The sequence below is a fragment of the Callithrix jacchus genome, chromosome 10, assembly GCF_049354715.1.
Source record: "Callithrix jacchus isolate 240 chromosome 10, calJac240_pri, whole genome shotgun sequence".
Taxonomy (NCBI): Eukaryota; Metazoa; Chordata; class Mammalia; order Primates; family Cebidae; genus Callithrix; species Callithrix jacchus.
In genome coordinates, this window is record NC_133511.1 from 82,403,051 (window position 1) to 82,430,578 (window position 27,528).

Below are 27,528 nucleotides of genomic sequence, written 5' to 3' on the forward strand. Positions count from 1 at the left end.
CTATATGCATCCATCACCCTATCTCATATAAGACCTATTAAATAATACATTCCAGGCCAGGTACAGTGCTCATGCCTGTAATCCCTGCATTTTTGGGAGGCCAAAGCAGGAGGATAACTTGAGCCCAGGAGTTCAAGACCAGACTGATCAACATAGTAAGATCCTGTCTTTACAAAAATACAACTTCAAAATTAGCTGTGAACAGTGATGTACACCTATAATCCCAGCTAGTCAAAAGGCTCAGGCTTAAGGAACCCTTGAGCCTAAGACCTCAAGGCTACAGTGCAAGCTATGATTACAACACTGCACTTTACCCCACGTGACAGAATGAGACCCTGTCTCTAGATAATGATAATAATAATAATATACTTCAAAACTATTCTGGTATTAGAAACTTAACTACTTTTACCTGTGCTACCGTTTAAAAACCAAGAGTCAAAATTGTGGAGCATAGGGTGGTAGATTAAGTAGAAGACATAAAATGAAAATACTCAGAATATTCTGTGACGAATGGTGAATGAGCAGAAGTATTGGGTTTCTCCATCCTTTGGCTAATCAGTGTAAAATTATAAAATGCTCCTTCTTCATTTTTAAAATATGTAAACCTCCAGTTGAATGCCTGCCATGTATAAGCAGGCATACATCTCCACAATAGGGCCATGAGGATCATCAGTTCCTTCACGTTTCAGCCAGGATACCCACTTACTTTCTTTTTATACCTAGGGATATCAGTAAGTCCTCCTTACCTCCCAAATTCCATCTCAATAGGTTTTTTGATTTCCACTGCTAGAACGCACAGTGAACTGCTGGAATGGTGGTAGAAAAAGTTAAATCCCACTACCAAAAATTAATCATAATAATGCTATGAAAGCTAGATTTCAAAATGAGATTTCAAAATCACTTAAAAGACAGTAGTTAACTACTATAGCACTATCAATAATATTATTCAGCCACATTATGGAGTAAATGGGTTTCTGTTGGTTTCTAAAGGAATGAAATCACCATCTATAACTTGGTTTCTATGAGACTATCTATTCAAGACAACTAACTTATAACTTTCAGAACTTTACCTATTAGTAAGCTGGAAACTGCCTACAAATAGACCCCTGCACAAACTTCAGAGAAATCTTTTTGTGATATAAAGAAATATTAAAAATCCAGGTAACTATCAGCTGTTAAATAGGTCATATGCTTTAAAAAAGGAGAAGCACATTTTTTTATTTCTTTTTTGTATATCATTTATTGACTTTCCATTATTGTAGGTAAAGATTTAAGTTTCTTTTTTTTCTCCCCACCCCTTGGTGTCCCTCCTGTAGCCCCCTACCCCTCAACAGACCCCAGTGTGTGATGTTTCCCTCTCTGTGCCCATGTGTCCTCATTGTTCAACACCTGCCTATGAGTGAGAACATGCAGTATTTGGTGTTCTGTTCTTGTGTCAGTTTGCTGAGAATGATGGCTTCCAGATTCATCCATATCCCTACAAAGGTTAGGAACTCATCCTTTTTATGGCTGTGTAATATTCCATGGTGTATATGTGCCACATTTTCTTTATCCAGTCTATCATTAATGGGCATTTGGGTTGGTTCCAGGTCTTTGCTATGGTAAACAGTGCCACAGTGAACATATGTGTGCATGTGTCTTTACAATAGAATGATTTATGATCCTTTGGGTATATACCCAGTAATGCGATTGATGGTTCAAATGGAATTTCTATTTCTAGATCCTTGAGGAATCATCACACTGTCTTCCACAATGGTTGAACTAATTTACACTCCAACCAACAGTGTAAAAGTGTTCCTATTTCTCCACACCCTCTCCAGCATCTGTTGTCTCCAGATATTTTAATGATGGGCATTCTAACTGGCATGAGATAGTATCTCAATGTGGTTTTGATTTGTTTTTCTCTAATGACCAGTGATGTTAAGCATTTTTTCATGTTTCTTGGCCTCATATATGTCTTCTTTTGAAAAGTGTCTGTTCGTATCCTTTGCCCACTTTCAATGGGTTTGTTTTTTTCTTGTAAATCCATTTTAGTTCTTTGTAGATTCTGGATATTAGGCCTTCATCAGATGGGTAGACTGCAAAATTTTCTTCCCATTCTGTTGGTTGCTGGTTCACTCTAATGATTATTTCCTTTGCTATTCAGAAGCTCTGGAGTTTAATTAGATCCCATTTGTCTATTTTGGCTTTCATTGCCAATGCTTTTGGTGTTTTAGTCGTGAGACCGAGACACAAAAAAATCCTTCTATGTCCTGAAAGGTATTGCCTAGGTTTTCTTCTAGGGTTTTTATGATGTTACATCTTATGTTTAAATCTTTAATCCAGCTGGAGTTAATTTTAGTGTAAGGTGTAAGGAAGGGGTCCAGTTTCAGCTTTCTGCATATGGCTAGCCATTTTTCCCAACACCATTTATTAAACAGGGAATCTTTTCCCCATTGCTTGTTTTTGTCAGGTTTGTCAAAACCTGGTTGTAGATGTGTGACATTACTTCTGAGGCCTCTGTTCTGTTCCATTGGTCTATATCTCTGTTTTGGTACCCGTACCATGCTGTTTTGATTACTGTACCTTTGTAGTATAGTTTGAAGTCAGGTAGCACAATCTCTCAGACCACAGTGAAATCAAATTAGAACTCAGGATTAAGAAACTCACTCAAAACTGCACAACTCCATAGAGACTGAACAACTTGCTCCTGAATGATGACTGGATAAACAATGAAATGAAGGCAGAAATAAATATGTTCTTTGAAACCAATGAGAACAAAGATAAAATGTACCAGAATCTCTGGAACACATTTAAAGCAGTGTCTAGAGGGAAATTTACAGCAATAAATGCCCACATGAGAAACAAGGAAAGATCTAAAATCGACACCCTATTGTCAAAATTGAAAGAGCTAGAGGAGCAAGATCAAAAAAACTCAAAAGCTAGCAGAAGACAAGAAATAACTAAGATCAGAGCAGAACTGAAGGAGACAGAGACACAAAAAATCCTTCAAAAAATCAATAAATCCAGGAGCTGGTTTTTTGAAAAGATTAACAAGAGACTGCTAGCCAGACTAATAAAAAAGAAAAGGGAGAGGAATTGAATAGACACAATAAAAAATGATAAAGGTGATATCACCACCGTTTCCACCCTAAGCACATAAACCAGTAAATCTGGAAGAAACGGATAAACTCCTGGACACTTACATTCTCCCAAGACTAAACCAGGAAGAAGTTGAATTTACTGAATAGACCAATAACAAGGTCTGAAGTTGAGGCAGCGATTAATAGCCTACTAACCAAAAAGATTCTAGGCCCAGACAGGTTCACAACCAAATTCTACCAGACATACAAAGAGAAAGTGGTACCATTACTTCTGAAACTATTACAAATGATACAAAAATAAGGAATCCTCCCTAATTTATTTTATGAGACGAATGTTATCCTGAAACCAAAACCTGGCAAATACACAACTAAAAAAGAAAACTTCAGGGCAATATCCATGATGAACATCGATGCAAAAATTTTCAATAAAATACTGGCAAACTGAATGCAACAGCACATCAAATAGCTTATCCCTCATGATCAAGCAGGCTTCATCCTGGAGATGCAAGGCTAGTTCAACATATACAAATCAATAAACATAATTCATCACGTAAACAGAACCAAAGAAAAACTACATGATCATCTCAGTAGATGCAGAGAAAGCCTTCAACAAAATTTTACAGTCCTTTACGCTAAAAACTTTCAATAAACTAGGTGTTGATGGAACATATCTCAAAATTATAAAAGCTATTTATGACAAACCCACAGCCAGCATCATACTGAACAGGCAAAAACTGGAAGCATTCCCTTTGAAAACTGGCACTAGACAAGGATGCCCTCTCTCACCATTCCTATTCAATAAAGTATTGGAAGTTCTAGCCAGAGCAATAGGCAAGAAAAAGAAATAAAGCGCATTCAGTTAAGGAAAGAGGAAGTCAAATTGTCTTTACTGGCAGACGACATGTTTGTATGTTTAGAACACCCTATTGTCTCAGCCCATAATCTCCTTAAGCTGATAAGCAAATTCAGTAAAGTCTTAGGATACAAAATCAATATGCAGAAATCACAAGCATTCCTATACACCAATAACAGTAGGAGAGCTAAATCATCAGAGAACTCCCATTCACAATTGCTACAAAGAGAATAAAATACCTAGGAATACAGCTAACAAAGGAGAAGCACAATTTTTTAAAAAGTAGCAAGAATATAACTTTTATAACATAAAAGTTATAAATTATTCCATCATTTACTATATATGAAGTCTGAGATTTTCAAATACAGTACACAGAAGCATGCATGAACAAATGATTATTAGTGGCTATTGCATATTATTTATATGTTGACAACAAAGAGTGAAAACCATATTGCTAATACTATGTACTGTGGGTAATGAGGAAAATATAGATAGCATCAAATCTATTACCACTTTCTTCTGACTATAAGTGATTCAAATGATGCCTTTAAAAACTACAAAGATTAAACTTTCTAACCTGGGCACTAGGAAAGTTACTACAACCACAAGTTGGTCCATTCTCATGCAAATTCCAGATAAATAATTTCCACATTTAACCATCTCCACAACTCAGTATTTTGTTCTCATATATGACAAAAGCTATATGAATCCAGAAAAACATCACCTGAGCAGAGTTCTGAACATCTATCATAAGAACTTATTATCATAAAGTCAACAAATATATTATATTGATATGATGCTTAAATATCTAATAAATGTCAATTTCAATCGACTAAGAAAAACCATATTGCTACAGAAAAGCATATATGTTCACCTATTCAAAGCGAAGATGCATGGAAATAAATTATGAGGGTGTTTGTAGAAAAGAACACATGAACTTTTCAGTAAAAATTAGAACAAAATTTTACTTGTTTAATGATTTTGGGGACACTGGGTACAGTGGCTCATACCTGTAATCCTGGCACTTTGGAAAGCTAAGGCAAGTAGATTGCTTGAGCCTAGCATTTGGAGACCAGCCTGGGCAACATGGTGAAACACTGTCTCTACAAAACATACAAAAATTATCCAGCCATGGTGGCACATGCCTATAGTCCCAGTTGCTTGGGAGGCTGAGGCAGGAGGATCATTTAAGCCAGGGATGCAGAGGTTGCAGTGAGCCAAGGTCGTGCCTTTGCACTCCAGCCTGGGAAACAGAGCAAGATCCTGTCTCAAAAAAATAATTTTGAGAAGAGAACTTTCTCTGAGGTAGCATAGATCATACTGAATATATTTTAATATACGGATTGAGACTTATAATATGAAATCAGAGTGTTGCCTGTGACTAACTGCACCCTGACATTCTCATTTGTCTAATGAGCTTGAAGTCCCACAACAAGTGAAGACTGGATGTCTACTCAGGACTTCCAAAAACCTTCCCCAGAGCACATGTGCTAGTGAACACTACATAGTACACGTTCCTTACTCATTCTTCAGCCACTCCCTTTTCCATGAGTAATATCTTTCTTTACCAACATGCTGTCCTTCAGCCATATAAGTTATGCATTAAAATAAGAGTCCTACTAACCATCCTGCCAGTGCAGCTGGGGATGGAATGTCCACTCATTCAGCTGAATGATGTAATGAAGCAGTCCATCATTCTGGGTATTGTGCACCCTAATACACTGTGAAGTATACATTAAAGCAGCATGTTTAAGGTCAGGTGCACTGGCTCCCACCTCCCAGCATTTTGGGAGGCAGAGGAGGAAGGATCGCTTCAGCCCAGGAGTTCGAGACCAGCCCTGGCAACATAGTGAAACCCGGTCTCAACAAAAAATTTTAAAAATTAGCTGGACATGGTGGCATGCACCTAGAGTCCCAGCTACTTGAGCCATGGTCACGCCACTGCACTCCAGTTTGGGTGACAGTGCAAGACCCTATTTCAAAAATAAAAAGAAGCATGTTTAAGTGATAAGACCTTGTTTGTGATGAGGCAAAGGTATGTGTGTGTTGAGTATAATTGGAAAAAGTTGTAGAGGTGTGCATCTGCATAAGCACATATAAGTGCTGCGTGGAACTGAATTTATCATTTTCCTCTTGAAGTATGTCACAAAACAAAACGCTACAGTTAACGTGATGTTTTATCAAATAAATCAATGTCCTTGTTTGAAGAGTCTTAATAGGACAACAGGGCAGCCTCTCACATATCAGTTGGGCTTAGAGGAGGCAGGCTTTGTTTTTCTTTGCACCCACAGCAAGAAATTAGAAAATAAACCTATTTGGAAAAATTATTTTAGGTTTTCCAAGAAAAGGAGAGTTAAGAAAGTTTGAGGCTTCATGTTCAAAAAAACTGACAGCAAGCCTTCACATTAGACCATATGAGTTTATTCACAAAGATTATACAAGAATGAGAAGAATATTCTTATCAGGAAAGTTAAGTTCAAATGAAATGGTTTTTTTTGTAAGGTTGATTTTGAGGAAGCTTCCACTGTTTGAAGTTTCCTTCAGTAGTTCTAAAAAAAAAAATCTGTAGTTCTGTAGGGCTTTAAGTGAAATAAGGGTAAATGGCATTTCATTGCAATGTGCTGTTATGGCCTATACGACTTGAATTGTAGAAAGGAGATTTCCTGGGACTTTGTTTTCCCTTAGAAAAGAAAAGAGGGAAAAAAAATTACATAGTCATGAGGCACAGGGCAAAGAAATGGACATATAAATAACTGTTAGCTCAGTGTAAGGGATCCCTGAAGAAAGGGAAGAAGCCCAGGAGATGTGCACATCAAATAATAATGGAGAATATGGCTATATTTCAACTCAAACCAATATTCCCTTCTCAGGAATCATCCCCTCTGGCTCACTGCTGACAATCCATAGACAGCAAATGAGTGAAATGAGTTCATGAGTAAGACGAACAGGGGTACTCCACGGCAGGTAAATAAATTTGTTTCCACTGAGATAATTATTCTTGCCATGTGTCACTGCTCTCATGGCATAAACAGGACAGGTGATGACATCCTATAAAACGCGATTTTTATTCCGATACCCCTGACATTGAGACATATGACTCATTCAGCTCTCATGACTTTTTTCCTCTGAAGCTATGAGTGGGTTTTTGTTACTATTGTTGTTGCTGTTTTTGCCTTTTTCTAAAATACCATCATCAACTGTTGAGAAACTAGCAATGGGGGGAAAATGGGACTTTTTATTTTAGGCTAACTAGTCCCATATAAAGGCTATATACATTATTATGTGAGAAAAGTGAATATCACTATCTTACTTGGATTTTTTTAAGTTAGCATCTGCATCTTATAATCCCTGTGTAGTACCTATATCCTCAAATCTATGACCTCTTCCAAAACTTACCTCTTCTCAGTTCTAATCTAGGCAAGAAACAAGAAATCACAAGCCTTTGTACCAACAAATAATTTTTCCAACTATAATTCATTAGTACCTTATTCCAAAAGCATATGAATACTTACTTACAAGATGGTTAATCCTCATTAAAAACTAAGATTACATGACATAATTACATGTAAATAAGAAAAATGAATTAAACTCTTACCCTTTCCTATGTCGGGCACTAGTTGTGAATCATATATACAATTAGAGTTATATTGCTAAGCTAAAAATATTGGTAAAGATCTAAAAATGACAAACAGTGCCTTTTAAATTAATGTCTTATTAGTTGAGTGAAGTACACTGACAAAGAATAATTTATGCTTATTCAAACTGCACTCGACATCTTCAGGTGTTTCCAAATGAGCTCACAGAAGAGTGATTAAATGCATCTGATAACAAGCCACACATTGCTGAAATTACTTACCGCCTCATTTTATGATTAATTAAACATGTAGATTAAAGTTGCAAAAGAATTTAGATTAATGAGCAAGTTAAGTCTTGCTGATATAAGTGAATTGGGAATTGGATGCTCTGTGGAACTTTATAAACATGCATTTTATAATGAATAAGACAAGGCTACATGCAGAATCGTGGCCACTAGGGCCTTTTGACGATGCAGTCTTTTTTAACATGGTTTGACAGCTTTCAAATAACATGCTTCTATAGACTTTAAACTTTGTGCTTTGCTGTAAAACACAGGACTACATAACTCATGTACCAGGTGTACGATTATTTTTTAACTATCCAAGGTAATGACCCCCTGTAGCAGCAGCTGTTCAGAAAAAAATTACAAGCTCAATTGTTATTTTAATCAGAGATAGTTTAGTAGTTAAAAGCAGTTATGCAACTTGTAAAATTATATGACACCTCATCAGTAGCTTCTCTTCAACACTCCTTCTTCCAAAAGTAAAACCATCCCAAAAAAAGACATAACTTTCCAAAGGACTTATTAGCAAAGCAGGGTGCTCAGTCATTCATAAAATATTCAAACTACATTTATTATTGTGGTTTCTGTACTAGGAAATGTAATGTTTAAATTTATGATGACTCTTATCAATTCTAAGAGTGTGTCAAAATATCTGCTAGGGTTTGCTGAGTATCCGATTTTTCTCTTTTAAGATCAGCTTTACCTAATCCAAGCAGCTTAGACTGTGACAAAAGGCAAGTTGGATTTTATGATTTTCCAGGGCAAGAGAAATTCTGGTTGTTAACAGAGATGTAGCACATTCTCCTTTGCAAGGAATACAGAAGTAGAAAGAAATTGAGCCAAAGTAACCAAACTAGCTTACAGTTGAAAATCTATTCCATTTGTACTATTAAGTTGTAGCACAATGCCATTTATTACTACCATAGAATAAGGAAGACATATCTACAAATTATTTTAATGGATCCAATCTGCTATTTAAAACATACTGATAATTCTTTTCTACTTATTTATAGACATTATGCATTATTTCTTGGCAAGGCTGAGATGTTTATAGTGCAAAATTTTTATTCTTTTAATTTATATCTCTTAGACTCTGAAGATCTAACAAGAAAACTATAGACATTTTTACCTATGGGTCAAAAGGAGATGCTTCATGACATAGGTGGCAAATCACCATCATTAACCCCACATGTTTGTCATGTGGATATAATTTCCCATTTGAAGATTTTTGTTAATAAAAATATAATATTTAAATACAAATATCTGACTACTGAAATTTAATAAAAAATTTAAATCAGTTTCATAAGAAGCCAAAACAAAATAGTCTCAACTTGATTTCTTTATTTCCTTTCAGTTTTATTGTCTGCATCTTTCACCAAGTAATGTAAACCACAGTTTATTACCACAAAAAATTACTTTAAATATTTTAAATGTATAAACCTAACCCCTTGCAGTTCAACTTGAATATAATAATTAGGAATTGTAAATAGAAACATGAATTTGAATACTTCAAGGACTTTTACTTTATATAAATACTTTTTCCTTATATTAAAGTTTAAATTCTTTAATTCTCTTTAAAATAGAAAATCTGATAGCAAAGTGGTCATATCAATCTGAAAGGGGCTGGGTTAGAGAAAGCTTAAAAATAACTCCTTTGCAATCATAAAGTGTTTTTGGTATGTATCAGAAACTATTCAGACAGCTCAACAAATCAAATTTTAAGGAGCAGGATCTTTCCACCCCAGCCATTGCCATATTATTTTTAGGCACCAACTAATTATGAGGTGTGTCTGGAGCTATTAATAATTTAATAGAAATTGTGTCATTCCTGTGGCATTTTAATACAAGGAGATACATTTATTTCCCCATGAAAGTAATTTTTATAAAAAAACTTGAAGTCCTAAGTACTGAATATACTTAGCTATTATATGTATTTATTACTGTTAACATGTGTTGTTTTTTCTAATAAATGCTTTATACGGTTTACCTGCATAGAGTACATAACTTTACTGGTTTTTTAGAGAGAAAAATTATATGTTTGCCTAAAATGCCAAAATAGGTACTTCACCTGAAATTTTTAATAAATGGGCAATTAAAAATACCCCAAATCCACCATGATGTGATATCAAAATCCTTAAACCTTATTTTCATTAAATCAAGATGTCAGTTTATTGTAACACAAATTTTATTTCATAACACATAGTCTTATGTGTTCATAGGCTATGAACCTCGTATGTCTTAGGCAAGATTAACATTTTTTTTCTATCTCATTTATAGGTTGAAAAAAGTATTAAAATTCTCACCAGACACTAAATTGAGATGATTAAACTCATTTTAGTGACAGGTTTAGTCCATTTTAGTGATTGGGCCAAGGTTCATCAAGGTGAACTACAGATGCATTAATATCCACAGTGCTGCCAAATGCTGAATTATTAACACTGTCGGCTCCTCAGTTTCAGTTCACTTTCTGTAGAGGAGTCTTATGAGATTCATCAAAACTTAGTCTTGCAACATGTTTACTAGCATCCTGGAGGCAACATGTCTTCAACTGAAAATAAAATGGCTCTCAAACAAGGAAACCACAATTGAGACCAGACTAAGGTTCATAAATGCAAAGAACCAATCTGGAATGAAGGGAGCAGATGAAGTCAGGTGACACCTCATGCCGGATCCATGCCAAGTCACTTGAGACAGGCAGATGTCTTCAGGTGGCTGTTCATTTTCCAGGATCAACAGCATTATATACAAAATCTATTAGTTGTGTATGTCAATGCAAGTATCTGAGGACCAAAAAGACTGCTGAAAAATTACTCCAAATGACAATGGTTTATGAATTTATTCTATTAACTGTGCAAATTCCTAGTTCTCTTAACAAAATATAGTAAGTTAACTGAAGGAGTCCTGAATTTTTCTTCTAGTCAAGAAATAAAAGATTTCCTTGTTAAGCTAGAATCACCTTTGAAGTTCCCATATATCCAAATTAGTTTTGTGTGTAAGTGCCCATTAACAGCAGTCTTTTATTTAACTGATTGGAAATTTAATGAAAACAAAAAGGTTCAAGACTTGGAAAAACTTTGATTTCTGATACTCTTCACTATTCATTTAATAGATATGCTGCCTATAAATAGAAGCATTCCTGGAAAATATTGAGTTGTGGTAGTAAAATGATTTGTGTATAAAATTTAACCAATAATCCTAATACGTTTAAACACAAACCTAGAACATGTGAGAAACCTAGAATATATGAGAAACTTAGGTATATAAATTATATAGGCCTCCTTAATGCTGGATCATGAGAAAATGCAATGCAATCCTAATTTTCCATGGAAATAGAAAATAAATGTGAACACTAGTTACATTCATGTACATTATACTTGAGCTCTTATACAAAGCGATAAGTAATCACAAAAGATAATGTCTAAAACAACAGAAACTAATAGTTAATGGGCCCACTATCACCAAATATAGAATAAATGTTATCCATTCATCATATAATCTTCTCAAAAAACACATCCATTTAACAAATGAAGGAATTGTGTCTCAGGCCAAGTAATTTCATCAGAATCACATCAAGTGAAGCCCTAGTTTATTCAACTCCAAGGGCCGCCTGTTCTTATTGCTGTAATACACTTACTTAAGGCCTACACCATGTTTACATTCATGCTATTTTCCATTATCTAGAATTCTTTTCTACTTCTTGGTTTGTCCATCCCCTTTGCTTTCTTCCAAGCTCCATCTGCTCCAAAAATTATGTTGTGTTTTAGCACTTTGTTTAAAAGCCGTTACTGCAATGGTTCAAGTTACACTGGCCCTCACAATTACATTTTTTGATGTTATCAATGTTACCATTTATATTACAGCATTGTGCTGAAGGTATCACAAAATTGTTTCTTTGACACATCACAATATATCTCTCCCATCTTCCACTCTATATCCCACTATACTCTCTCACCTTCTCAGGAATTTGATGGTGATGATGATGATCATCATCATCATTATCATTATTATATATACCATCCGGCTCAATCAACCATCTTTTGCTGTCATGTTGCTCTCTTGTTCCCCAAAACCTTAATTCCCTTTCTGCTTTCATTTTACTCAAATGTTCTCAGATTTCCAAATCACCTCTCTTTCCTTCCCAATCAATCAAAAATTCTATTCCTGACGATTTCATAAAAGGTGTAAGACACCCTTAGTTTTTCATTTATGTAACAAATATTTAACCACTTGGATAGGAAGCAGATATTTGTCTAAGAGCTTACAATCTGCCACAAGACACAGAAAACTAAACCAAAATTTGTAACAGATTTGTAAGTGTTGCAATAAAAGTATGCTAAACCATAAGTATATACACCTACTGTGTACCCACAAAACTTTAAAAATTTATTTTAAAAGTATGCAAAAAAATTAACATGGGTAGAAAGAATAAAAAATAAGCAATCACTTGGAAAAGACGTAGTTCAGGAAGGCTTCGATAAGAGGCTTGATAAGATAAAGCTTCACTGATGAACAGGAAGCAGGAAGAGAAATAGCAATAGTAACCATCTTTTATTGAATACTTTCTATGTGTAAAGCACTCTTAATTCAATGCTTTCTTTATATATATTATATAACATTCCTCACATTTGTGAAGACTTCTGCCTCTGGCCAAGATAGACTAAGAGGGACCAGGTTTATCCTGCTAGCTTAAACTATGAAAAAACTGGGCAAAATACAAGAAAACAGAAGCAGCAAAAAACAGTGATTCCTGAGAAAGGTAAAACAAATGAAGTCATCCCTACAGTTGTCCCAGCTTACTGCAGAGAGAGAGAAACTATTGACTACAATACCCAAAGGTGAATTCTTTTTTTTTTTTTTCCTTTTTTTTTGAGATGGAGTTTCGCTGTTGTTACCCAGACTGGAGTGCAATGGTGCAATCTCGGCTCACCGCAACCTCCGCCTTCTGGGTTCAAGCAATTCTCCTGCCTCAGCCTCCCGAGTAGCTGGGACTACAGGCGCGCACCACCATGCCTAGCTAATTTTTGTATTTTTAGTAGAGGCAGGGTTTCACCTTGTTGACCAGGATGGTCTCGATCTCTTGACCTCATGATCCACCTGCCTCAGCCTCCCAAAGTGCTGGGATTATAGGCGTGAGCCACCGCACCCGGCCAGGTGAATTCTAATGATTTCAGTGTTAAGAAGATGGAGCTTGGAGTCTAGAGGGGCCAAGGTGTCTATAGTTTGTAGGGCAGAGCAATGGAGAAAAGGACCTGCATAGAAAATTCCAGAGATATGCAAAGAATTTCTCACAAAAACTTAACCAATTATTGATTAGTACATGTATATGGAGAAAGTAACCAAGATTAGGGAAAGATACACTTAAAAGGAACAGAAGGAACAAACCCCAGAGCTCATCCTAGGCCAGGAATAGGTCATTTTCCCATCATCAAAAGTGTAAAGCTTCATAATATAAGGGGTATTAATCAGAATACTGGAATGGTATTGTGTCAGCAGTGAAGACAATAATCCCTGTACTAAAGGCCTTCCTAATGACAGAGCTTAAAAGCAAGAATCAAGCTATTTCCACCTTAACTGCATCCCAGAAAAAAGTTCAAAAATGTTTATAGAAATACAAAAATACTGAGCACTTAAAAATGCAAAATTTACAGTCTCTGGCATCCAATAAAAATTTGCCAGCCATACCAAGAAGCCATGCAAACAAAATACAACTCATAAAGGAAAACCAATCAATTGAAACTAATCCAGAAGTGACACAGATGATAAAACTAGTGGACAAGGATATTAAAACAGATATTATACATGTGTATATGTGTGTATATATAACAGCTATTTTATATATCTATAAATATACAATAGTTGTTATATATATAATTTGTTATATATGTATATATCATTTGTTCATGGAGCTAAAAGACTGAATGTATTAAGCAAAAAAATAGCACACATTTTTAAAGATTCGAATTGAATTCATAATGATGAAAACAGAATATCTGAGATGAAAGTTTAACTGTGTAGAATTAAAAGCAGATTAGACACTGCAGGACAAAGATAAGTGAACTCAAAGACTTATAAATAGAAACAATCCAGAATGAAACAAAGTGTGGGATGAAAAAACTAAACAGAAAATCTGGAAGTTGCAGTGAGTTGTAGGAGAACTTCAAGCTGCATAATATACATGTATAATATGGAGGGGTATGAACAAAAATTTTTAAGATATTATGGCTGAAAATTTTCCAGCTATAATGAAAACCATAAACCCACAGATCCAAGCATCTCAAAGAGCCTCAATCTCAAGAAACATTAAGAAAACTACACCAAGGCACATGATAATCAAATTGCTTAAAACCAATGATAAAGGGGAAAAAAGCAGCCAGAGGAAAAGGGCATATTACATATAAAGAAACATATATAAGAATTACAGCAGACTAATTTTTGAAAATAATGCAAGCTAAACAACTGTGAATCAATCAACATCTTTAAAACATAGGACAACCAAAAAACCCATCTAAAATTACTATGCCTAGTGGAATAAAAGTTTTTCAGAAATATAAAATGAGTTTCCCAAGGACTAATTACTAGGTTTTATATCAGTAGTCAGATGTTTCATCTCCACTCACAAGATTATAAACTCCTAAGGACTAATACTTCTTTTTTTATTTTGAATCCCACCTCATGTCCTGAAGATTCCTGAATTCATATTTTTACAGGGTGAATGAATAAATGAATGTGAAAGTTAGTATGAATGATATGGTAATATGAATGACAAGGATCCCCCACAAGGTCACTTTGACTTTAATCTGTTTTTTTTAAAGTCTACTTTTTAATTTTTATTTCAATAAGTCTTTTCTCACTTATAAATATATTTCCCTGCACTATTCCCTCATCCTGAAAATGACAAGTAGAAGAGAACCTGAATCTTAAGTATAATATTTGCTGCAACCATATCTTCTGTGGACAAGGACAGAATGTGGCAATACAACCAGGGAGTCATAGTCATCACTTTATCTGAGAGAGTTTTAAAAGTAAGCAAATTCCGTGTGCACCTGTTGTATTCTTCACAGATGCCATGCTCTAATCCCTATGTGAGAGCCACCTGATGAAAATGTCATAATCTCAAGTATCTTCACTTTTCTCATACTTATGGTAGCCAAGTTTCACCTTACATCTCTGAAATCAACAAGGTGCTGCCTATGCACTTTAGGTCCTAGTGTTAATATCTTATGTTATGCCTCTAAATCCTCAAGGCAATTTTATCTTTAAGGATATCCTCATTCCTTTAAAAATATATCTTTTTCCCAGTATTCCATGGGAAGAAAAAAAATCCGTAATTTTCAGTGAGGATCTAATTAATGAGATAGAAAAGGATTTGCACATTGACAAGAAATATTTAGTACAATCATTTCCCTCTGCCATTTCGAAAATTCAATACTGTGATGAACAAGAAGAAAGCAATAGGAGTCATTTTAACTCCTCTTCCTTATGCTTCCCATAACATAGAGTCTTACCAGTCTTATTCATCACTTGTTTAAACCTTTTACCTTCTACGAAGTAGCGCTCACCAGTTGCTTCTTTAGCTTGTTTTGTTTTTTTACCCTCTAATCAACTCTACTAACTATTCGTTGAATTAATTTTTCAAAAGCCATGCTCTTACCATACTACTGGAGTATTTGATTATGATAGTCCCCTATGATCTACCAAACACCTTAGCTTAGCCATACAGATCACAATGATAAGATCACACTAAATTTTCTATCCTATACATACCTATACCTCAATCAACCTGCACATATTGTTTCCAATCCCATACATAGGTGCTTCCATTCATCTGCTGCATATTCCCCACGCTTGTGCTAGTCCCTTTACTAGCAGAATGCTCTTTTCTTCATCTCCTATTTCAGTGACAAAATTCCACCCAACTTTCAAAGAATATCAAAAAGTCACTTCCTAATGTACTTCCTCTTAAAGGAATATATCTCCAAGTTTTTTTTTAAATATTCTACAGTAGTATTTTTAACTCTCTTAAGGCATTTAACACATTCTGCATAGGAGATTCCATCTCCTCTCCTCTGTGCATCTCCTCTGCAATAATAAATGCAACTTAATTAACATTTGCTTCTTTGAGCCATGTACTGGTTCATTTAAACACTAGGGACACACAAAAAAGGAATAAGAGAGTTTAACAACTATGTCTAGACTCTAAGGTTCTTGAGGGCAGGGACTTTGTGCAATACATTTGCATTTGTTTTCAATACAAATGCAGTATATAATGCTGTGCTTTGAATAAAGTCAGTAATTAGTATAAACTTGTGGAGCTGAATTAATTTCCAATAAATACAAAACATTATTTTTGGAAGAAAACATTTGCTACCAAAAAAAGATTTGTCTTAACTGGGAAAACAATCACATCTTTAAATAGCTTTCAGAGGTCAAGTTGGAAATTAGATTGACCACTGGTTATACCATCCAGAATGAGGATCCTAATGGGGTCAGACCGTTTCTCACTATGCTATTAACTTCCGAGCAAGCCAGACTGCTTCAAACAATAAATTACCATATGGCCCCAGCTTCAATATTGCGATTTGGTCCAGGTAAAGATAGTTATTACTTCACATCTGTTTCTGGTACTGTCTTGGGAGTTTATATAGAACACTTTAAGTTGACTTCAAGATTTAAATAAGTATCTATTCAATATATCTGGGAGATAGCCATTTCCAACTTGACCGAATCACATCCACAAAGTCTTTACTCTCATCATGCTTACATTTCCTCCTTTCCTGGAAAGAAGACCGGAAAGACACAGTAAAGCTTTTTTAAAGATGGCATAAGGAATAAAAAGACATGAAAATGGGTGTTAAACAATGAGAACACACGGACACAGGGAGGGGAGCATCACACACTGGGGTCTGTCGGGGGAAATGGGGGGAGGGACAGTGGGGGGGTGGGGAGCTGAGGAGAGAGAGCATGGGGAGAAATGCCAGATATAGGTGATGGGGAGGAAGGCGGCAAATCACACTGCCATGTGTGTATGGCAACAATCTTGCATGTTTTTCACATGTACCCCAAAACCTAAAATGCAAAAAAAAAAGAAAAAAGAAATAAACAAAAACAGCTGGCATCTCAAAAAAAAAAAGAGAAAATGGATAAAAGCATTATGCAAACACAAAACAATTCTTGTCAATTATATTTCTTAATAACAATGAAAAAATCAAGCAGCCCACCTGGGGTCATTGCTGAAAGACCAAACCAAGCCCTGGTCCCTGGCACCAAAAGCTCATTTGGTTGAGCCCAACTTCTCTCACAGTGACACAGAAAAAAATTCAGCAGGGCAGGCAACAATCACTCTGTCCATTACTGAAAGTCAACTTAGAAGCCCAAGGATCTAAATTAAGGGTCAGTCACAGAGAAAGAGGGAGAGAAGTACACTCTCTTTGAGTAAGAGGAACAGAAACCTAAAAATCCAGGCTTTGACATCTGTATTTCTAGAGAGAACTATCAGCAAAAGATGGTTGCAATATTCCGACAGGATGAGAAAAGGACTAGGCAGGCCTTTTTCATGGCATTCAGCCTCAGACTAAAATATAACACTTCTGAGGCCAAATATTTTAGGTGCTCTGAAACAGCTCAACCTATGAAATTTTTATTAGCTAACTTTGTAATTGAGAATATTCTAAATGAAGTAAAACCCTGCTGGTGTACTGGAATGGGAACAAATTTGTTCCAAACTCAAATCAACTGTTAAAATCCCAGCTCTGCCTTTTTATTTATTTTTATTTATTTGTCCTTTCATTCATTCCTTATCTTCATATATTTTTGTTCATTTACTCATTCTAAACATTTATTGGGAACATACTATATGTCAGGCACTGTGCTAGAAATTCCACATACAAGTTTGAACAAAACAGTCACCGTCTCTGCCCTGACAGATTTTTAGACTAGTGAAGAGACTAGACATTAAATAAATATACAAATATATGATAAATGCCAATCACTTTAAGTGCTAAGAAGGCAAATAAGAAATCAGAATTCAGAGAAAATAACTGGGTATTGCAGGGAAGGAAGCTATCTTACAATATTTTTGAAAGGATTAAAAACAATGCATAAGTGCTTAGCGCAATGCCTAGCACATGCAGGTTCTTAACACAAGCAGCAACTGTTTTTTGTTAAATAAATGCCACGTATAGACCCTTGACTGTCTATTCGCCCCCCTTCCTCCCCGGCCACAGAAACTGGTTAGAACACTGTTAGGTACTGTTGTTGGAGAGTTGCAGGATGCTCCCTCGAGATACTTCAAACTGCTTCACAGTTTGCCATTCTGACAGTCTTATATATAATTCTAACTTCAACCAATCAGCAACCTTCTTTCAGGCATATTTGGGTTTCATCTTTTGTGTAGTATCCTTGAGATAATTTATAAACTTTACCTTTTTGGTTCAATTGAATATTTATCCCTTTTATCCCTAAGTTAAATTACACTCAACAAATGACCAACATCAACAACTAAGATGAACTAATTCTGTGTGGAAGATACACCAGAGAAACACAACTAAGGCCATCCTGATGGTTATAACTGTATGGTTATATAGGATATCTCACTGTAAAAGATCTTTCTAAAAACTTTAAATTCTCCTTTTTAGATCACAATTATTCCTCTATCCTATTCTAGAAAGCAACCATTCAATAAGCCTTAAAGTTTCACAAATCCTAACTCAAGTTTAGTAAACTGCTGGCCCAATAAAGACTATAATTTCTTTCTAAGTATCCTATCTTTGTCACCACAAAATAGTAAAACTAATTCCAACAGTTCCTCAGTTTCTTTGATTGCCCAGAGTGGGCTAGAGTGCCTGTAGTTTATATGAGAAACCCAATCAGTACACTTCAGTTCTTAATCAAAATGTGACCCTGCATACAATTTAACAGACACGTGTTAGGTATTATCATACAACTTGGTGCATAGCATATAGACTAATTAGAAACAAACTCTTTCTAAATGATAAAAAGAAAGTATAGGAGGGAGAGGAGAAAGGAAGAGGAAGGGGAAGTGAAAAGGAGAAGGAAGATTCATTACACTGTAAGTCACTTGGCAGAAAAGTGATTCCAAAGAGTTTCCCAACCCCCAAAACTAAAAATATCATATACCATATTAGAAACCTAATTCCCCTGACTCTTTGATCTATCAGATATAAGGATGCTTCTTGGTCATAGTTATAATGAATGAGAACTTTCTAAAGTCTCCCATATACAATGTCAGAGTATAATACATAGATGATTATTTTCATACACATCTATATTAATCTTTACCCAGAGGAAAAAAAATTGTTCTCATTGGTTTTTACCAGGCAAGCACACATTTCATAAAATTCCTAAAGTTGTACTTAGAAGACACTGAGTTGAAATCAATAAACTTTATATAAATTAGGGGGTAAAAACCTGCAGAGCCCTTTTACATTGTTATTGTCTGATCCAGACAAGTATGTTCACATCTTAAAAAACAGTCCTAAAATCCATTCTGTGATTCTATAAAAATCTCTTATTTCTATCATTTACTGTTTAACTTATCGCTCTACCTTTTTCTCTTCTTAATTACTGCAATGAAGTAGAAGGAACAGGTATTTCCTCCATTTGTTCAACCATATTGTCTCAAAAAGCTTCAAGGCCCTCAAAGTTTTCTGACACTCAACTTTCTTATCTGTACCCACATTTTTCATGTCTCACTTTCTCAGCCTTCTCTCAAATACTGTCATTTAGTTACCTGTCTTGTGACTACAATTCCAGAGAAAAACTCTCTCTAGTCACAAAGGCAACATAATCAGTGGCTTCCACATACTGCCTCTACCAGGACAAAGCTCAGAATGTTTTAATTCCTTAAAACTGTCAGCCATCCAATGAGCATATACTTACTACTATATCAGATATCAAAATATGTGAGATCAATCTCACCTTTAAAACAATCCATTCTGATTAATGATTCTATAATATACATAATAATGAAAGAAAAATAATATATCTGGATTTCTTCATTTTGTTCAGTGAAACTCAGAACACTAGTGTCAGTAATTAAAACTAAGTAATAGGCTTGTCACCAGCCTGCCTTAGCTTTAAGGAAAGAAAGAGTCTATATTATGCCCAATGTAGGCATTTATAAGAGTGCAGACTTGGGTTCCATTAATGCTGTAGCTTAATTATCTATGATGTCAGGATAAAAAAGGGACAAATAATAATTAACTATAAAACATACCTTTTGTTGTGCTTGTGTGCTCCAAAGGCATAAAATAGCCCAGAGGTGAAATAAAAATAGAAAATCTGCTTTTATTAATGAATTCATTCACTTAAGTTTATATCAAACTGTGTGAGCTGAAAAGAAAGAGAAAGAGCTAACTCCAGTACAGTTTGTACCCAAAGAAAACTCCACCCACATAAACTCTCTAGTAACATAACAAGTTTTAAGCCCTTGGGGTAGAAACCATCTTTTCGTTTCTTATAAGCACTGTGCCAAGCCTATAGTGCTAAGCAAATAATAATAACAAGCATTACATCACATGGACAAACTTTTCTGAATAATTAAACATTAAGAATATTCTCTTTTGCCAGTTATCTATGAAAGGTGATGCTTTGGAAATTAATTTTTCTACACTGTAATTGCCTTATGTCTTTGAATACATCCAGCAAGAAATATGTAAGTCACACTCAAAGAGAAAAAGAGAATACAAAAAATGTTTTTCCTTTACTGGAAATCTTTAACTCACATTTTGATGCTTTGGAGCTAGCAACAATTTGGTGAAATGATAATCATTTATACCAATATTCCAAAATTACATAAAATATGGACTTCAGATAAAACTATATGCTCAAATTGATACATTGTATTTATTATTCCTTCTTTATATGCTGAATAGTTACTAAAATATTTGTCTAAATACCTGAATAATCAATGATTTCACTTTTTCCTGAATTATAGATAGACTATATTTCACATCGTATAGATCATTGTAATAAAATAAAAGCGAAAATTGACAAATGGGATTTAATTAAAGACCTTCTGTGCAACAAAAGAAAATATCAACAGAGTAAACAAACAACCTACAGAATGGGAGAAGATTTTTGCAAACTATATATCTGATAAAGGTCTAATATCCAGCATCTGTTAGGAACTTAAACAAAATTACAAGAAAAAAAACAAACAACTCCATGAAAAAGTGGGCAAAGGACATGAACAGACACTTCTCAAAAGAAAACATACATGCGGCCAACAATCATATGAAAAAAAAAAGTTCAACATCACTGACCATTACAGAATGCAAATCAAAACCAAAATGAGATACCATCTTATATCAGTAAGAATGGTTATTATTAAAAAGTTAAAAAATAACAGATGCTAGTAACATTGTGGAGAAAAAGGAATGCTTATACACTGTTGGGGGAGTGTAAATTACTTCAACCATTGTGGAAGACAGTGTGATGACTCCTCAAAGACCTAAAGACAAAAATACCATTCAACCCCGCAATCCCATTACTGGGTATATACCCAAAGAAACATAAATCATTCCATTATAAAGACACATGCATGCATATGTTAATTGCAGCACTATACACAATAGCAAAGACAATGAATCAACCTAAATGATTATCAATGATAGATTGGATAAAGAAAATGTGGTATATATAGGCTATGGAATACTATGCAGCCATAAAAAGAAAGAGATCATGTCCTTTGTAGGGACATGAACGGAACTGGAGGCCATTGTCCTTGGCAAACTAATGCAGAAACAGAAAACCAAATGCTGCATGTTCTTACTTATAAGTGGGAGCTAAGTGATGAGAACACATAGACACATAGAGGAAACAACACACATTGGGGCTTCTCAGAGGGTGGAGGGTGGGAGAAGGGAGAGGATCAGAAAAAATAACTAAGGGTACTTGGCTTAATACCTGGAGGATACAACAAATCTTTATGACACAAGTTTACCTATGTAACAAACCTGCACATGTACCCCCAAATTTAAAAGTTAAAAACAAAGCAAAACAAAACAAAAAAAGACATGCTAAGAATTAAATAACAACAAAAAAGCCAGCTATACCCAATTAGTGTATTTATTGACACTTCTTCACTTCTTTATATGTGAGACCACCATTAAGCTTAAATAATGGCTTTATTTCCCCTTCGCTGTATGCACTTAGTTCCTTTCAATATTAATGAAAGCTATGTAAGAATACTAGAAGGGGACTAAGCTTATCTTCTTGGTTAAAAACAAGCTCAGAGAGCAGCTTTTTGGGGAAGTATTAAAATTTATTAGCAGCTCTTAGAAAATTGCCCCCAAGCCCCACATTGTTTTCAATCTCAAGTTAAAAAGAATTTTTCTCCATTGGGCACTCAATCACTTTAATGTTGACTCTTGTGCAACTCTACTCCACCTTCACATGTATCCAGTAAATTCAACTTTACTACAGTACTATAAAAATGTGAAAGAACCATAATAGCATCTAAAAAAAGAGCTGTTGGTACTACATTAGTTTAGAGAAAACCCTAAACTAAATACAAATGCAAAAATTTAATGATAGTTGCCTAGTTGCCAAAAGAGTTACAATAATTATTTTTCTATAATGTAGAAGTTATCTTGAAGGCATCTGAGAACACTAGTATGTAGGATTCAGAGTAAGTTCCCAAAGTGTCATTGTTCTTGTTTTTCAGCATCAATCAATCATCAATATACGATCTTCACTGTAACACTGTCCTGTGATTAGAGGATTGCCTTATGAGTGAGTAAACATTATAAACAGATTATTCTGCTTCTTTAATAAGTCAGCTTCCTTGACTGGCATCCAACATGGATCCACCTCACACCAACTCCACTTTAGTGTGAATATAGGATTTTAAGGTTATGGTAAAACATTCAGACAGAATCAATACAGTTCTACTTCCATTTTCCTTTATAAACCACGACCAAATTTTTAGAGTTGAAAAGTATACCAAGATCAAATTTAGACATGTTGTTTGAGATTAGCGAAGATGAAACACTTCAGTGCCAGACAAAAGCCCTGATTTTAAGAGTAGGTTTTTGCCTTCCTGAAATGCCTAGCTCAGGCTGTGTATTTTTATGCCTGCAGATATTGGCATGTTTCACATTTAAGATTATGACACACCAACTTATTTTGAAATTTTGAAAATCTTCCACTGCGCATGTTTCAAATGCTTCATGACTATCACTGATAATTGAGCAATTAACTTGAAATTACCAAATGTGCTGTGGTGGCACAATATGTAGTAAGCAACATGAAAGAATAAAGAACAGAGGAACTTGTTACAGTGGGAAAAAAAAGTAATAAAGGGTAAAATAGGCCATAATAATAATAATAATAGCACTGAGTAAATTTTAATGGTCCCAGGTCTCAGTGGTTTAATAGTGCCAGTAAAATGGTTTAATGAAACAAGTCCAGAGCATTAACAAACTTTTCAGAGCAGTTTGTTCTGGCGCTACAAAAATGAAACCTCTTTCTAACTGGCCTTGTGTAATATTCAGGGACTGGTCCAAAAAGTAAGTGTGGGAGTTTCATTAGACAACAAGCACAAAACAATTAGGTTAAAAATCCTGACAGATTCTTAAGAAACACAAGCTTACAAAAAAAATAGATGGAAGGTCTTACTTTAAGTGTAAAACCGACAAAGCAAAAATTCAAGGGTTAAAGATGACCTCAAGAAGTCATCAAGCTATTGTGAATCTATTTGCAAGTCAAAAATTAAGACACAAGGCTTGACGTGAAGACTGAAAGATGAACTCAGCTATACTGGAAAAACCAGAATGCCTCTTCATTGATCATTCCATTAAGGTCTCTAATACTGGGCTTTTCTGACTAAAACCATAGTGTGACAATAAAGAGTAGCTTTTTTGTGCTTAAATACAGTCAGTGAAGCAAATTCCATAAGCCTAAATCCTACCTTATTTTGGTGGCAGGCCATTTTAAAGGTTTACAAGAAAAAACAGTAATTTAGAAAGTCAGAGAGGGAAAAAAAGATTCAAAACTACAGCTAATAAAAAGCACTATTAAAAATATTTTTTTCTCAAAATTCCATCAATACAGCTCCAAAACACCACTAGGAGATTAAAAATAGGCCAGGCTGTCCTTTCAGGTATAAATTAGAAACAGAAATAGAGAGGGCAGAAAGAACAAGTATCTAAGGGCTCTAGTATATAAAATTTAAAAGCTTAAAATGTAATGGGTATACACATTCAGATTAGCAACCTCCTTTCAATTAAAGTAGATTTCTGGCCACAGTTCACAAATATATAGTAGCTTTGTGTATTAATGTAGATACTTCAAATGTCAGTATATCTCTAATTAACATGAGCACACAACTGTTAAACTGAGAAGGCACAATTTTAAATTCCTTACATTCCCAGCATTAATGCTTTCATGGGGCAGCTCCCGTTGTCATGGAAAATGGCATTCAAGCCCTATTTGTGGATTTTCACAGCTCATCTTTTTTATTTACCTGCTCTATGTCAAGATTAGCCTGGAATAATATTTTTTAAAGATAACGTACTTAGACCTACTTGTCCTTAAAATCACAGATGTTCTCACTGAGGGATCTTTGGTCTGGGCTATGCTCAGTTTTAAACAGATTTCTTTCCATTTTAACATGCCACACAGACATGAATTTGTGATTTTTGTTTGTTTGTTTTTTTCCTAAAAATCTATGTAATTCAAAAACTTTCAGCTGAAGAACGACATGTGGCAGTTTTGGAATAAAGGAGTCGAAAATATCAGGGAGGACCTGAGTCCTCAGTCCAGGAACCTGATGAAATGAAGTAAATGGTAGAAGTGTCTCTATAATCTCCTCCCTGATTTAGTCTATCTCAAATTTTCAAAAGTATTCATACAGTAACCAAGTGAAGACTGAGATAGTGACCAAAAACAAAAGAGAGCTGAAACTCTCTCTGAAAGAGGACAGCATAGTGTTATGAAAGGAACACTAAATTTATACCATGAATTCCAGGTTTGAATCCTGCTACTCTACAAAAATAAAGATAATTTGTACTCATTCCACAGAGTTTTTGTGAAATTCAGCCAATTAAATGTCTGCAAAATCAAGTGTTATACTATCTTAATACTCTGTTGGTATTATTATTTCCTCAAGCCTGAAGTTAGGCAATAATCACTTTTTGTACTATACAGTAAAATCCTTGTCAGAGACCTGAGGAAAAAGATTGCTATTAGAGACCAGGAGCAGAGATAGATTTTTTAAAAAGGAATTCATTATCAAATTACCAGAAAGACTTGGGTTACCTGAAAAAGCAGGGTAGCTAATAAACTATGTCTGGGTTTTTTTTTTCTTTAGCCAATCATTTACTGCTCTGGTAAAATTACCAGATCAAAATTACATAGTTTTCATTAGAGATAAAAAAATCAAATGTGAGATAACAACATGCAAAACAAGGCAATCTTCCACAATGGCTACTTTAGGAAAAGGAAAAAAAAGAAGTTTTATATTTTGAAGAAAAAAAAAGATTAAAACACTAGCATAAGATGCAGCTTCTGAAGAGATAGCCATTTTCCTTCACAGTATTTTCCTCTTCTGGCCTGGGTAGTTGATTTCAGTAGGAAAGATTCCAATCGGTTCTCACACACTCTTGGTGTGGCGCATTCATTATGGATGTGCAAAACAATATCCAGTCTTCCTTATCTCACAGACAGGCTTGCACACCTTACTAAGAAACCTTCCCATAGCCATGAGGTATAACTTTCTGCCTTAGATCATGTAGCAAATAAGCAGTTCTAGGACATGGAAATTAAGATTCATAAAAAAGTCACTGTTGCTGAACCCACTTGCTTATTCTTAGGCCTGACTAGATAAATATTTCTATTGTTTTAGATGCCTCATCTTTCGGTATAACTAGTGGACAGTTTCCACATCAAGTGAGAGAAGTAGAAACTCAAGAATTTTGGATGCCATGTTAATTTTGTCTGACTTATCTTAGTCATAGTATCTGGCTATATTTCTTTAATCAAAAGGTTCTGTAGTCATGAGACAGCCCTAGCAAAACCTGAAATGACTGACCAAAGGAACACCAAAGTCCATGCCCTTAAATAAGCATATAGAAATTCTCAAGACTAGAAAATAATTGCCTTAAGGCTCTATGACTAGCATGACTTCTGCCTAAGTGGCCAGACAAAAACTGACTAAAGGCTTTTTGGGTTTTTTGTTGTTGTTGCTTGTTGGTTTTGTTTTTAAGTGGAACTCTAGAAATAACCATACAGAAGTTACATCAACAGTGTCCCTTCTAATTTTAGTCTTTCTCTTTGTTAAATCAAAAGAAAATGCTCAATTACTTGGATCACCACCATTCAAAGTTAGTCTAAATATGTCTTGGTGGAGGGAATAAATTGAAGAATTCAGGAAACAGAGCCTTTGGGTGATAAGAAATGTAAACTATATTTTAATGAAGGCCATCTTGGTTGAAATGCTGGTAATTGTATTTATCACTTCAAAAACTTTACTCATCCTAAAAACTTACTAAAGGGAACGTCTAAATAATATGAAAGAAAAGAGAAAGGAAGTAGAGACAAAGCAATTAAGATTTGGACAGCTCAAAATTATTTCCCTTCATTCAGATTTCCAACAGAATAAGTTCAGTTCCTTAGAATCTTCTGTTTTCACAAAGAGCCCTTCAAAGATACTTTATATTTCTTTCTCTGTCTTCTTTGCTTCCTAATCCTCACCACAATATCTTGTGTAAATTAACAGCTTATGTTTAATCCAAGTGACCCCACAGTTTATATAGTTTTGTACTTTACATAAGACTTAAGTATAAAAATAATAAAAAGCAAATTGATAGTTTCCTAAAAGAACTATTTATTATTAAAGCATTAAAAATACATAAAGTGTGTTAAACTATATTAAACATGAACATCTATTTCTTTTAACTGGTTCAAAATGCCTGTCCTAATCAATACTACTATTAAAAGGAAGATAAAGGTGATATTAAATACATTTTCAATAGCTCTGCTTAAATACAGAATCACTTAAACTCTAATTTATAACATTGCTTATTTCAAATAATTTCCTAGAAGTATATTATTTAAAACTCCTTTAGAGCAGTACACTAACAAAGAAAAAGTTTCCTATGTCTTTGCTGTTATCAAATGTAAAAAAGCCCCTTAAATACCAATAGTTTACAACAATATATACATACACATATATATTTTAAACTCAAGTTACTTAAATATAGGTTTAAATACACACAGACATTTTTAATATCTGCCACATACTCTATACCACTTCTATATAATAAATATATATCAATTAATTTCAAGTACTTTAATAGACTTTTAAAGTTCATTCATTTGCCTCATTGATTGACTCTTCCTTTACAAAATATTTTTCTGTAACATACAATGCTGTTTGATAGCATTTTACCCACAGCAGAACATCATTCAAAGTTGAGTCAATCCTCTCAAATTCTGCTGCTTTTTATCAAATAAGTTCATGTAATATTCTAAAACTTCTGTTGTCATTTAAAGTGTTCACAGCATCTTCAACCAGGGTAGACTGCATCTCAAGAAACTACACTCTTTGCTCATGTAGAAGAAGCAACTTCTCATCTGTTCAAGTTGTATCATGAGATTGCATAAATTCAGTCACATCTTAGGCTCCACTTCTCATTCTACTTCTAATTCGACTTCTCTAGCTATTTCTACCACATCTGCATTTACCTCTTCCAATGAAGTCTTGATCCCTT

At 34.7% G+C, this 27,528-nt stretch overlaps 1 protein-coding gene across 39 annotated transcripts in view; it reads right to left on the reverse strand.

The window, feature by feature from the left end:
• Positions 1 to 27,528, reverse strand: part of SOX6 (SRY-box transcription factor 6) — a 705,491-nt gene that overhangs the window by 518,566 nt on the left and 159,397 nt on the right. For 16 of the 39 annotated variants that reach the window (XM_078340651.1, XM_078340627.1, XM_078340662.1 and 13 more), the window contains exon 3: positions 20,031 to 20,146. The exons of the other annotated variants lie outside the window; for them this stretch is intronic. The gene's annotated coding sequence lies outside the window, so the exon portion shown is untranslated. The remainder of the gene's footprint in view (positions 1 to 20,030; positions 20,147 to 27,528) is intronic. 39 annotated transcript variants of the gene reach the window in all.